Here is a 14,803-nt window from a genome sequence, read left to right as displayed (position 1 = left end):
CATCCATTTGACACCCATAATCATATTTTCATAAAGCCACTTTAAAACAAATTGTTTTATTGCTTTTAACAGATTACAAATTACTTGGTTGAAGCTAGGTGTAAAAAAACAGACACTGAAAAATACAATTCTCATAAAATTTAAGTTTTCCTGTTTACAGTGTTTCACCTGTTTGACTAAACACATAAAAGGAGATGCATTCTCCATCCACTTAATCAGCTCCACATGTTCACCTGCTTGTTAACACAATCGCATGGCAGCATCTAGACATGTAGACGTGGTGAAGAAGACTTGCTGAAGTTCAAACCGAGCATCAGAATGAGGAAGAAAGGCGATTTAAGTGACTTTAAACATGGCATGGTTGTTGGTCTGAGTATTTACTGGGATTTTCACACACAAGCATCTATAGGGTTTTCAGAGATGGTCTGAAGATGAGAAAATATCCAGTGAAAAACACTTGTTTTGATTAAAACATGTCAACCTTGAAGCAGATGGGCTACAGCAGCAGAAGACACACCAGGTGCCTCCTGTCAGCTAAGAACAGGAAACTGAGGCTACAATTCACACACACTCACCAACACTGGACAATAGAAGATGGAGAAACGTTGCTGGTCTGATGAGTCTCCATTTCAGCTCCACATTCAGATGCTCGGCTCAGAATCTGGTGGAAACATCATGAAAACATGGATCCATCCTGCCTTGGATCAACGCTTCAGGCTGCTGCCGGTGTAATGGTGGGGGGGGGGGGGGGATATTTTATTGGCCCACTTTGGGCCCTGCTGTCCTAAACATAATCAGTTCCCTGGACTCTGATGGCCTCCACATTTACCAGATCTCAGTCCAATAGAGCAGCTTTGGGATGTGGTGGAACGGGAGATTTTCATCAAATCTGCAGCAATGTCATCTCAAAATAAATGAGTAAACCACAGTTTCATCAAAATAGTTAAGATAAGATAATAGAATAAGTAGCATTATTACCTCAAGATTATTCCATTTTCTCCAGATACAGTTGAGGAGAGTTTTTACGAGGAAGCAAACTGAACTAATTTACTGTTGTAGATGCTTCCTGAATGTGACAAACTGTAAAATTCGCTGCTAACATATGAATGTCTCATTCTCAGGCTCACCTTCATCTTCCAATTGAGAGAAAACAAAAACTTCTCTCAGTGTTCAATCATCACTTTATGAACTTTATGTTCCCCAGACAAACAAATAATTGCAGACATGGTTGCTCTTGACTTCAATGACATTACCACAGGGGAACTCTTGATCCATAACACTGACTGGAACCGAATAGTTAAATGTCTGAGGGACAGACATCCCCCTCAGTAACACCATCTGTTCTCAACAAGTTTTATTTTTACCATTTTGCCTGCAGTCTCCATCTCTGGACTGCAGGTAGAACAGCTAGAGTCTGCAATACTATAAACACCCCTTTCCATAAAAAGCTTGTCCTATATCTAAACTGCCTGTTGTCATGGTTACTCCTAACATATTTAAGATAATGACGGCAATACAAGCAGAAATCATTTCAACACATCATCCAAATGACCTTAGAAAAATGTTTTAAATTGGTATTTTGTTTAAAAAAGAATTTCCCAAAGCTTCCCAAAGAACTAATCTGGAGGCAGATCCTGAAACTAAAAGAGTTCATGTAGTCATAGTAAATAACAGAGAAACAGGATATCTGCATGGTTGCAGCCTGAGCTAAACAGATTTTATTTTCTCCTATGACTACGCAGTCCTGTTGCTATTATTGGAGGTTTTCAGCAGAATTAAACTGCTCCACAGCAGCAAAGTCGACAATTATCATCTTGAAATGTATCGATAAGACACTTCAGCAAGTGACCAAAGTCGCATCTATTTTCTGCTTCTTCTGCTAGTTTTTCAGCACGTAGGAATCTCTTAACACAAACTGCGTCCAGATAAAAACACCTTCAGGATGAAAGAGTTAAGGAGCTTTTCTGATTCTGGGAAAAATAATAATAATAATAATAATAATGATTAAATATTTCAGGAATGACACCTCTGTCTTAATTCAGACTCCTAAAGTTGTCCAACATGACCCCGAATTTAGAGCAGCAGAGGATGCTGAGGGCAACAGCAATCAGGCTTCACAAAAACAAACACTTATTTCTTATGTGTGTGCATGAGTATGTGCACGAGTGTGTGCTCTTACAGTGTTTGATGGACAGTGAAATGGAGGGTAGATCTACAGAGGCTTCACCTTAAAGCAGCCTCCATCTGCTTCTTCTTCATACACTCGGCTCTGAAGCAGTCATGCATTTCCGCCTGTGAAATCCCAAGTCTTTTAATCTCACGGGAGAGAGGGGGCAATACGGGTGCACACACACACACACACACACACACCCTTTGGCCTTTGGGAGACTCCAGATGATTCAGAAGGAGATGCAGAGCCTTAACAGTACATGACAGACAAACAGACCTGAATCAGCAGGTACAGTTTGAACTCTGTGACAAAGCATAAAATCATAAACACAATGCCCCGTCTTCATCTGGTATCTTGACATCCGTCTAATGCAGAGGAAACTTACAGATTCTCACATTTCAGCGACTAGAAGCAGAAAATATTTAGCATTTTTTTGGTTAATGTCACCATTTTCCAGAAGAATTTTCATTTTAAGTGATGAGGCCAACCTCACCCACGCAGTCATCTTTTCCTCCCTGATAAGAGTTCTTACTCCATCCAACACAAATTTAATATCTTAGCTTCTCATAAAATGGGCCTGTGTCATCCATCAGCGAGTTGTCAGACATGACCTTCAAGTTGAAAAAGAAGCAGAGACAGAGGGATTGTGACAAGCAGAAGTTACGAAGCAACAAAAGGAGGACGATGGGTGCGAATGGAAAACGATGGGGTAAAGACAGAAAAATGGGTATATTTGGTTTTAGAGTGATGGACGTTGGCGTGGAAACAAAGAGTGAGATGTGATCACCGTCCTGCTGAGGTTAGCAAGCTGACATCTTCACTGAGTTCATCAGGTGTCCAACACTGCCGGTTCTCTGGGGTCTTCACCACGCCTACTCATGCAATTTAAACCTGATAAGTTTTTATTTTTCCACTTATTTGTCACATCAGACATGGAAGCTCATTCTGGTCACAGGGCGGCAAAAAGAAAATTATTTTCCATTAAATTATTTTTTTTACTGAGATTCTTTTAACCATGTGACCATCTAACCTCAACTTTCTGCACTTTAATGCAGTTTGCAACAAAAACTCCTTCAGAGGAGGACAACAGCTTGAATCAGACCCATGTTTCATCCAAAGATGAGGAAGAGTTTACAAGGAAAACAGCCAAATATCACAGAGCTTTTGCTCAATGATCTGCACCTCTTTACTCCCGAGCCAAGTTGGTTAAATTAAAGCTGGAACACACCAGTAGTGAACACAGTGGGTCAGAATAGCCAACCCTATCATTTATAACCCTGCCACACTGGCCACGCCTGGCTGAATGTCAGGGCTCTACAATGCACCGCCCAGAAACGCAGCGGTCTCCCGTCAAACATCACCACCACTGAAGTAAAAACCAATTTCTACCTGCTTCATGCTAGTAAAGCCCAGCTCTACAGAAGCTCCTCTTAAGGGTCTTTTAGCAGTTTGTCTTTCTCTGGTGTTAAAAGCAATGCTGTCTCAAAGTTTTCTAGAAATGGACGAGAAAATGAACCTATACACCGATGTGCCAGAGTTTACATGAAAATGGATTAGTCTGACATGGAAAACATTGTCTGGGTTAAATCCCACTAAATGTTACAACTCTGCCATCATTAACTGGTACATTTATCATTCCTTGTTATTCAACTTTAACATAGTCAGAATTTAACTGGTGTATGACAGCTTTACCACATCATTTCAAAAGGTTTTAAGACATTTATTAAAATATGCAGGTGCAATAAACTCAGCCCAAAATTTGCATGCTGCAGAATAATTATGTTGGTGCTTTGGACGGCGTCAGATGTGCATCATATGATGTGGTACATCTAACTAATGTACACATTTAGCCTACAAAGTTATAAACAACTATTTACATTAACATGCAGCAAAGTCCCAAAGTCAGCAAAGGTGTTTTTCTTGTACAACTATTTACTAAACAGTCACAATAACATGCCACAAATTATTTGCTTCACTTTAAGAAACTGTTCCTCTCCACTTGAAGACAGAGGACATCACAGGCTGGACTTTTCCAGGGTCTGTTAGTCCTCCTGTCCACCAGGAGGCAGCACTTCACTCTGCTTCTGGTGGATTTTGGTCAATCCAAAACAGAAACCAAATGTCTCATGCTGTCATATGATTTTTATTTTTTATTTTTATTTGTTTATTTTTTTAAGGTTTATTTAGTTCTTTTTTCCACCAATAGAAATGGAGGTTTTATTGTTTTTAGGCTTATTGTCCTGATTGCAGCACTTTTCTAAGAATCATCTGTTTTTCCTGCACCAAATGTAATGGTAATATACACAGAAGTAGTATGCTGTACATTTTTTATCACAACTCTGGATTTATTTAAGCCTATCAGCACATTTTACAAACTGGTTTACAGTTTCTAAGTCCTCCCTATTGACAGAAGTCGGAACAGAGATGCTGCCTGGCTGTGTCATCTAAAATAGGTCAAGCAATTTGGATATGCCAGTGTGTCCATTGGCCACACAGAGTTAATGACATTGAGTGAAGAGAAGTGAATTAACAGATTAGGCAGCGGCCTTATCTTTGAATCTGTGACATGATCAAATAATATAGCATGTTCACATCAAAGCAGCAAAAACAAGTCATTGAAATCGCTGCTGTTCGTTGGAAAGTGCAGATCTGAAACGCATAGTTTTGTATGAAATTTGACCCACAAAAACTGGAGTTTTTATTTGATAATGCAAAAAATATATTTATCTTTAACATATTCTCTGTAATTTCTAATTGGTTGATACTGGAAAATTCTTCAGGGTGCCACTAGACGGCGCAGGAGTACCAGCTGTGTTACACATTTTAAGAACAATAGCTCTTTTTGCATTGACCAACATCTGTACCAATAACGTCACCCAACCCTTCAACAGATGAAGGTCGAGTACACTGATTAAGTTCTTCTAGTTGGTGTTTGTTTGTTCTGATGTTCATCTGGTCAGGTTTGTCTTCCTCTCCAAAGAAAATACTGTAAATAAGTTTGGATCTGCAAGTAATTTGATAAGAACCACCATTTTTCTGCTACGTCAATGCACAGACCATTACCGGCTGAGTAAATCCAGCTGATGTAGCAGAAAAACAAACCACAGCTCCGTTATGTGAGTAACTCAAACTGGAGTGAGCAGGTCACAGAAAATGCAGCAAATATGCATCTCAGATGTTTTATGGCTGGATTTTGAGTTCACTTTTTCATAAAATAAACCTTGTTCCTCGACAAAATGCATCCTTATTATACTCTAAACATAAACAAGCCTTTTGGGTTTCGGCTTCAGTTTGAGACAAACATTTTTACGCAGCTGTAACTTTTTCCATTAGCCTGATGGAGAAACAGAGCTGCAGTACTTGGACAGAAATGTAGGTCACTCATGTGCTCTATTTTGAGGAGCTTAAATCACAATGTTTTGAGCAAAAAATGGACGATAAATAGACAGGCGAGAAACTGAGGAGAAGAGGTGAGGAAGAGGAGAATTCATTAACACCCATCTCAGTATTTGCAGCTGGTGAGGGAGGCTGCTGGGTTTATTTTTTGCCCAGAGCTGTAATTCTTCCTTTAAATGACTCCCACAGCTACGGAAGTGTTAGTCTTGCAGATTCATTGAAAAACTTCTATAAACTCCACAGATTAGTCTGCAGAATTATGATGCAACTTAATGAAAAGTGACTATTTTCCTACTTTCTTGATCTGCTGACGATTAACTTTTTTGCAGCATCCAGCACAGCCTCTTAGACACTGCGCAGGGATGTGGACCCACAAGTTCTCAACAAGGTTTAGGTCGGGTGAGGGGGGTGTCATCTTTAATACCTGCACAGGGAAACCACATGGTCCACTTGGTTTGCATGCAGTGGAGCATAAGAATTCTGCAAACAAATCATGCTCTTCTTGAAAGCAGCATCTCCTGTTTCTGCCCAAGCATCTAACCTGAGAAACATGTCACAGGTAGTCTAACCTAAAATACTTTCTTGCTGTGGTTTGGTGAATGCTGGTTTTGTTAGATTCAAGCAGTGGTCCCACAACTTTTTTTCTGCAGAGCCCCCTTTTCATTGATAATGTCAATGTCAAGGCCTTATTTCCCACCCACCCCACTACCAAGCACATTCCAACACTGTGAAACGTAGGAAGAAATGTGCTGTATAATAGTTCTGTCTAGCAGGGAAAGAGTTGCTTTTTTTTAGTTCATTGGCTTCTACTTCAGTGGAAGCTATGTCAGTAGCCCTGGGAAGTATTCATTTCTTTGCTACAGGAGGATTTTTATACTCTATGAGCCGAGCGTTTGATGGACAAATGAGTAAATTATTTCTGAAGTAATCGACAGGCTTTTCTTTGTCAGGATGAGAAGTTCCCACGTGGCGTAACTTCATATCGTCAGATGCTGATATTTTGAGACAAACGACATACTGGTCCCTCTTCACACTCGTCCCTCTTCACATTGATCTCTCTGGGGTTGTTGCACTAGCTGTTATTGATTCATCATAATTTGTCCATACTTTCACAAATTTGTCTATGTTTTGCTAGAAGTACAAAGCTGGGCCCAACATCATAGCTCTCTGCGCAAGGGTGCTAGTTGGTTTTAAAGCAGCTAAAGCATGAAAACATGGAGAAATATATCATGTAATCAGTCTGATTTTGTAGAGAAAGCTATAAGAATGAAGAGACAGGGAGACATTTCTGACTTTTTTGTAAAAAAGGACACAGATCAGGTGGAGACAGACACCAGACCCAGTATCAGCAGCCAAACAGCTACCAATGTGGACCTAGCCTAACCAGGATCCAATGTACAACCACCGACAGACAGTAGACCAGAACCGCTGTAATACATAATAATTTTTTGGTAAACCTGAGCTACTCAATGATGCTGCTGTCACCCTTGGTCCGCTTACCTTTTACCTTTTACAATCAGCCCCATACTAGAAACCTTGGAGTCATTATTGAAGACTCTTTTCAAGTAGAACAGCAGATTAGCTCTGTGGTCATTTTTTCTTTCTTCCCCATTTCCAGTGTCATGGAAAATCCAAGCCTTAAAAAAAAACAAAAAAAAAACATCTACTTATGTCTCAACTAGAACTGCTCAAACGAAGCTGCTCATTTATTGACTGGGAGGAGACGACATGATCGCATGACCCCTGCGCTCCTGCTCTTCTCTGGCGTCCTGTTAGTTTTAGGATTCAGTTTAAGATTTTATTACTTGTTTTTAAAGCTCTAAATTGTTAATTTCCATCTTCTTTGTCAGAGCTGCTGCACCAGCATGCTCCCGTTAGAGCTCTGAGGTCTTCCATCAGGTCTTCCAAAAGTCATGATTAAATCCAGGGGGATAGATTTAAGTGGCTGCTCCTAAACTATGTCTTAGTCTCTCCCTTCACTTCAGAGCTGCTCAGACACTTTCTGGTTTTAAGTCACTACTTACAGTAAGACTCAAATCTGAACTGGCTTTTAAACATGGTTGAGCTCAACATTTATGCTTTATCATGATTTTACGTTTGGTATTGCCCATTGTTTTATCACAACACACTAGGCAACTTGGGTTGCAGTAAATGTGCTGTAGGAATTAAATTGATATTTGTGACTATTATTTATCAATATGAGTTTAGAAAATGATCTAAACTTAAACATGTTGCCTTCAATTGCTGCTGAATGCTGTGATATTTGGTGCTCACCCGTTTCATCCTTTAAACTAGCCACATACTCCCACCAAGTTAGTGCTCATTATTCAGAAACTGTACTAAAATCAGGAAGAATTAAGATAAATACACACTAGATTTCTCTTTTAAAGACAGTCTCTGATATGTCTTTAATCTCAGTTGCTATTTCTGTCGAAGTGGTGGTTAAAGTGGACCTGCTGCAATGGCTCAACGTGGCAAATGGATAACAGCAAACACCTCCTGCACCCTTTCTAAAGCCAATGGGAGTGTAAAGGAAATTTTGCTGCTGAAGAGGAGCTTCAAGCACAGATGGCTGTCATAGGGTTCCATTTAAATGTAACATACAAAGTAGAAAACAAACCTGCAGGATGCTCACAACAGGGCAGAAAAAGAAAGAGGGTAAGAAAGAATCACTGCGCGAGTTCAGACAAGGAAAGTGGGCTGCCTGGCTGGATGGACAGATGGATGAGGAAACAGATGGTTGAATGGATGGAGGGATTGGGGGTATAACGCTGGGTTGGGAGATTAAGCAAGAGATTAATTCTTCTCTCAGACAGGATGCACAATTCCCACAACAATGTAAATCATTACGATTTGGATATGTGCGACGGTCCCTTACCTGCTCGGTTACATAACAATTCCTTACAGGGAATAAATAACCCTGCCGGCTTTTAGCTCAGATTTAAAATATTCCAAGGGCTAAATTAAACTAGAAGATAAAATTAAATGCAGCATGGCTCTTAAATGAGGCTTTGATTAAAACCTTATTTATGGTCATTAATCGGTCTCACTTCTCATGGAATCTGATTTTTCTCTGCTTTGATGGACACGAACTGCAAACCTACATTATTATCCACAGAAGTCCTGATCCAATGTTTGTTTCTTTACATTTCTCTTAATTTTTAAAGAAGAGCACCAGTTCTCCAGCTTTCAGAAAAGTTTTACCACTCAACTCTAATCTATGAATCATTCAAGAATAAAATGCCTCTCAACTCAAGTGATGAACCAACAAAGAACTGATTTTAGATTGGATCTTTTGGCTCTTTGCAATTTGTTGCCATAATTATAATAATTATGTATTTATTTAATTATTATTATAATAATTGCATCTGTGAAATACAGACAAAACAGTTAAACAGAAAGTAGGATTTTAGCAGCAACAGGGTGATTCCTAAAGAATTAATCAGGCAAAAGAAAAAGAGTCAGGGCTAAAGAAAAAACATCTACAGCAGATACAGTATCTGAAAGTGATATCCAGAAGAAAATAGGAACAAATCCATCAAAAGACCTTAACCAGGTCTTAATGCAACTGGACCTTCAGCAGATCCATCTACTGTTGGCTGAAGCCTCTTCAGAAATGGTCTCCATGGAAATGTGGCCATTCTTAAGGAAGGGAAACAAGGAGAAAAAGGCTGAGGTAGGTCACATGACCCAAGAACTGGACTGAAGATCAGTGACAACAGGTCTGGTGGAGGGATGGATCCTCCCCAGAACCAGGACCTCATTATTAAAGCGGGTGGGATCATCTGGACAGAGAACAGAACAACAAGCAGAATTAAAAAAAAAAAAATCCTGCCGCATATAATGCTTTTATATTTATGTTTGCAGATGTTTCCATAGACATGTTTGCAGAGCATTTTGTTAGTCTGAGAAGAGGAAGTACACCACGAAGTGTGTCAGAGCTGAGAAAAGATGGAAAACAAATGGAAGAGGAGCTTGTGGAGGTGGAGATGTGCCGTCTCTTTCACTGCTAAGGGGAAATGAAGTCACCACTGATCAGCACACATGATTTTAACTTCATTTACACATCAACCATCATCTCCCTTAGATTGCTTTGACTCTTTTTTAGCATGAATTCTGTTTATACAACTGCCATGTTGTCCCTTTTATACTTTGTCCTAGGTCCCTGTATAAGATGCAATCTCCACATCAATTCATCGGTCTTTGTCCTTGGATTAGAAAGTTTGATGCAAAAATAATCAAACCCAACATAAGAAATGGCAGAATCATGTTTTATGTTCTTGGTTTCTTGTTTAGGGTCATGTTCTCTGTTTTCTGGTTTCTGCTCATTAGTTCACCTGGTTAATTAGCTCCTTCACTTCATCTGTGCCTCAATAGTTCCTCATTGTATTTAAGCCATTGGTTTCAGTTCCTCCCTTACCAGTTTATTATTTGCTTTGCCATGCCAGTTTTTGTTTTTTGTTTTTTTCCCCCACCATAGTCTTTTGAGTTTGTAAGTTTAGTTTTGTCACTAAAACCTTTTGCCTACACCAGTTTGCCTCCCGCCTCTTGAGCCTGCATTTTGGTCCTCACGTCCACGGTTTATGACAGCTTCCCTAAATTCTTTTAAAACTTTAAACTTCTGGATTTTTTTCAAACTTGGTTTTCTTTAAATTTCTCTCAGCCATAGATCTCTTTCAAAGGTTTGGAACCTACCACAACTTCTGAAAAAATACTCTTTTTGTTCCTGAAACCATCAAGGTCATAGCACAACATATGAACTTCATTTAGTTAAATAGGACTCAGGTTTGAGGTGTAGAGGTAGTCTGCTGCCTCAAAAACGTCCCCCTCCAGTCAAGTCCAGCAAGATTAGATGAATTCCATAATACCAAATAAATATATAAAACAATATATTTAAATATATAAAGAAATGAAATTATCAAGCTTTATACCTATAAAGCTCCTCTTGGTGAAGCAAATTTGTTCAGCATAACACAGCAGCCATCATTCTGTTTGCTACAAAGCTTCAAAAGACAAGTTTATATATTAAAAAAAAACAAAACAAACAAAAAAAAAAAAAAAATACAAAACAAAACACTTCCCCATTTTTTTTTTTAATCCCATCGTTTTTACATCTTTATGGATCTGGCTGTTTCTGATAATCCCATGGATCGTTGTCCTGAGATTTTTTTCTTGTTCTTTAATCTTTACCTGCAAATTATTCTCCATAAAGATCTTAGTGACCAAACTCAGTTGGATCTTGAAAATCTCAGAGATCCAGATTTTCACATCAGAGAACTTTATTGGTACTGCTCCATAAGTCACACCTGAGCTGCCCATGGTGCTACGCTATATGTCACACCTGAGCTGTCCATGGTACTGCTCCATAAGTCACACCTGAGCTGTCCATGGTACTGCTCCATAAGTTACACCTGAGCTGTCCATGGTACTGCTCCATAAGTTACACCTGAGCTGTCCATGGTGCTGCTACACAAGTCACACCTGAGCTGTCCATGGTGCTGCTACATAAGTCACACCTGAGCTGTCCATGGTGCTGCTCCATAAGTCACACCTGAGCTGTCCATGGTGCTGCTACATAAGTCACACCTGAGCTGTCCATGGTACTGCTCCATAAGTTACACCTGAGCTGTCCATGGTACTGCTCCATAAGTTACACCTGAGCTGTCCATGGTGCTGCTACACAAGTCACATCTGAGCTGTCCATGGTGCTGCTACACAAGTCACACCTGAGCTGTCCATGGGGCTACTCTATATGTCACACTTGAGCTGTCCATGGTACTGCTACATAAGTTACATCTGAGCTGTCCATGGTGCTGCTACACAAGTCACACCTGAGCTGTCCATGGGGCTACTCTATATGTCACACTTGAGCTGTCCATGGTACTGCTACATAAGTTACATCTGAGCTGTCCATGGTGCTGCTACACAAGTCACATCTGAGCTGTCCATGGTGCTACTCCATATGTCACACCTGAGCTGTCCATGGTGCTATTCTATATGTCACACCTGAGCGGTCCATGGTACTGCTACATAAGTTACATCTGAGTTGTCCATGGTGTTGAAACTATGAGTCCATGTCACAACGCTGCATCCAGCTTCTCCTTGCTGAGAATCAGAGCACTCTATCAGGTTATCTAAAGCTATACAAGAAGCACAGCAGATTCTCTGATCTCTGAAGATATTTTTAGACAGCCCTGTCAGATCTTTGATGAATGGAAGCTCTCTGTGTGGAGCTGTCCCTTGTTCATAATACTATCTAGCTTCAGTGTTTGTAACCAAACAGCCTCTCTGACCTGTTGTGTTCCTGTTATTTCTATTGCTCAGTCAGTTCATGAAGAATAGAACTTACTGAACTTTGATTTTACTGGGATGCTTGCACAATGAATGGTCACATACAGTGATATGGTGAAATCATGCTTTGCTTCCTATTCATCATGATCTCTTCTACCTCGTCTCCACACCTCGTTGTCCTCTAACTTATCCATGATTAAGCTCACTAGTCCTGTCCAATTCCACCTCCTGTCCTCTGCCATCGTTTCATTTCTTCCCTTTGTCCAAGCCACCACTTTTTCTTTCCCTTTCAGTCTCCCCTCCCTTCCTGTCTTCTCATCTTCTAGCCTTCTGCATAATAGATGTGTCTGTAATGCCAGTCAGCCAGAGCGGCATGATGAGGCAGCTTTAGAAACAAAGTGAGGCAGATTCAGGGAGAAAGCGAGATAGAAAAGTCCCAAAATGGGTTCCATTACTGAGCTCTCTCTCTCTCTCTCTCTCTCTCTCTCTCTCTCACACACACACACACACACACACACAATCAAACGCGTGCAAAAGAACGCGTCTTTCCATGAACACATGCTCACATTCCCATACAGCCACCCTGACCAATGCATCATTGTGCACAGGAGTGAAGAAATGCAAGGCAAAAGATAACCATTTCTGAATCAGAGTTCGCGGAACAGTGCATCCTTTTTTTTTTTTAGGGGGGGGGGGGGGGGTACAGAAATCGTCTGCCGCCTGAAATAACAACAAGAAATACTTTCGGTGCCAATACGGGGGCCAATAGAACAATTAAACACTGCACGGGCTAAGTTTAATCAGATTGCAGTGATGATTCATTTTCAGGTAACTAAGAATAAAACTATTGCTGGCACCTCAAAGAGCCGGCATCTCCCCTGGCAAAGCAAACCCTGCAGAACTCGGTCCCACTGAGCATCCTCCACCATCTCACACACCCTGCATTATTAACAGCCGATCAATCTGCCTCACCTTCATCGATCTGCAGCTCCTCTTCTCTTCTGTCAGTTTTCTCTAAATAAGAAAAAAAACAACTCTTCTTGCGCTCCCACTAATGCACGAGTTAAAACACAATGAGACCCCCCCCCCCCAAAAAAAAAAAAAACACACACACACACACACACACACACACACACACACACACACACACACACACACACACACACACACAGAGGCTTTACAACCAGGCGATCGAGTTCAGCCGATTATTCCAATTCTAGGTGCCCTCTCCTGCGTGAGTATCCCCCATCCACAAAGGAGATGGGTGATCTTTTGAGTCTTTCTGTGTGTGTGTGTGTGTGTGTGTGTGTGTGTGTGTGTGTGTGTGTGTGTGTGTGTGTGTGTGTGTGTGTAAGCGTGAAGAAGAAAAAGGGCGAACCTGCAATCTGGTGCCGGTTGTCTCACCACGCAGATCCTAGAAAAGCATCTATGTGCGGATACATCCTAAATCCAGAAGGGTGGATGGATGAAGGGGTCAAAACTCCAAATAATGTATCACTCGCCCAATTAACGCCACTCCTGGAACGCATTAAAGCAAGCTCGTGTCATCCGTGCATGCAAACGTCGCTTCAGCTGAGCCGAGTTCCCGCAGAGAGAAAAGTGGTGTCCGCGCGCTGCCCCGGTGTATGCACTCCGAAACCCAAACAGGCTTCAACCAACAACTACATCCGCCAACAGGGAAGGTGTCCTTGAGCAGAAAACTGTTTCTCTCAACCAGGTATCCGTTTACGAGGCTTTGAACGGTCCCAAAATGCAGCTACTTATCCAGAAAGGGCCACAAATGCACTTTCAGAACAATCCGGTAATGCGTCTGGATGCAGGGATGGAAGCTGGAGTAGAAAAAGGGGGATTACAAAGGTAAAATCCTCCTGTCAAGCCCAGAAACTGGTCCGGGCGGTGTCCATCCCCACTAACGCAGATGTAATCAATCACACGAACTGATAATCCAACGTGCATCCGTGAATATTTTAGGGGGTTAAATGCGCAGCTGAGGAGCATCAATCTTGTGCCAATGGCTGAAGCTCAACTTTCAACAAGCTGAGATGTCCGCTTCAGGTTCGCGGACGTTCCGCAGACCAGCGGCGCGCTCCGCGTGCCGAAAGTCGCCTATTTTTAGAGGGGGGGGGATCAGCTTGCTGAGGCTGAACGTGACAATCCTCGTCGAGGCTTCGCAGCGTCCCTTTCCCGGTCAGATTTCCTCCTTGGTCCGGTTTAATCCTCCGCCCCGTTCCTCTTCGTACAATCCGATCCGTCCCTTCAGATGCGGAAATTTTTTATGTTCTATTTAAAAAAGAAACAGACGGTAAAGTTTAAGATTCAGCCAGTAAAAACCTGCGCGTGCATCCTGCCGGTTGGAGGCGGCTGTGGGCGCATGAAGATAGCTGAAGGCGGAGGGGGTGGGGGCAGGAGGGAGAAAGTGTGAGAGAGGAATTGAAATAGCAGAAGACACACCCATGGAGTGTCTATCATCCATCCGTCTTCAATCAGCAGTTCTGATAGGATGGAAGATGGCGATTTGAAACCATTCACTATATTTTAATGGATTAAAAAATAAAACATCTAAGTTGGATTTGCACACAACACGTCCATGTACCTAAATGTTTTTATCCACGCTTAAAATCAACAGCATCCAACTGTTCTACTGAGGGGAAAAAAACATGTCTCACAGGGCAGCTCATTATTGCGTCAGGACCAGCTCACCTGAGAAGAAAAGAGACAGGTAGAGTTCTTTCAATCCTGTTTTTTTCTCTCTCCATCCAGTCCACTCTCAGCTCCTTAATCAAGCTTCGCCATGATGACTTGTCTGAAGCCATGAGTTAGTTTTAGATGAAAGGCATTTGATCCGAAGCTCCACCTGACAAAAATTTTCCTTTAGTAAAATAAAAAGTACTACTATGACAAAATGAAAAATCTTTAGGGAAAAGGTTTATGAATTAAAATGTCATT

At 41.2% G+C, this 14,803-nt stretch overlaps 1 long non-coding RNA gene across 1 annotated transcript in view; it reads right to left on the bottom strand.

Moving 5' to 3' along the window:
* LOC121646076 overlaps positions 1-14,215 on the bottom strand; it is a 314,450-nt gene extending 300,235 nt beyond the window's left edge. The window contains exon 1 of the long non-coding RNA XR_006011554.1: positions 13,236-14,215. This is a non-coding gene — a long non-coding RNA (uncharacterized LOC121646076). The remainder of the gene's footprint in view (positions 1-13,235) is intronic.
* Between the last annotated feature and the right edge of the window lie 588 nt (positions 14,216-14,803).

This window comes from Melanotaenia boesemani, chromosome 9, assembly GCF_017639745.1.
Source record: "Melanotaenia boesemani isolate fMelBoe1 chromosome 9, fMelBoe1.pri, whole genome shotgun sequence".
NCBI lineage: Eukaryota > Metazoa > Chordata > Actinopteri > Atheriniformes > Melanotaeniidae > Melanotaenia > Melanotaenia boesemani.
The sequence above is the reverse complement of the archived record's forward strand: the minus strand, read 5'-3'. Positions and strand labels throughout refer to the sequence as shown.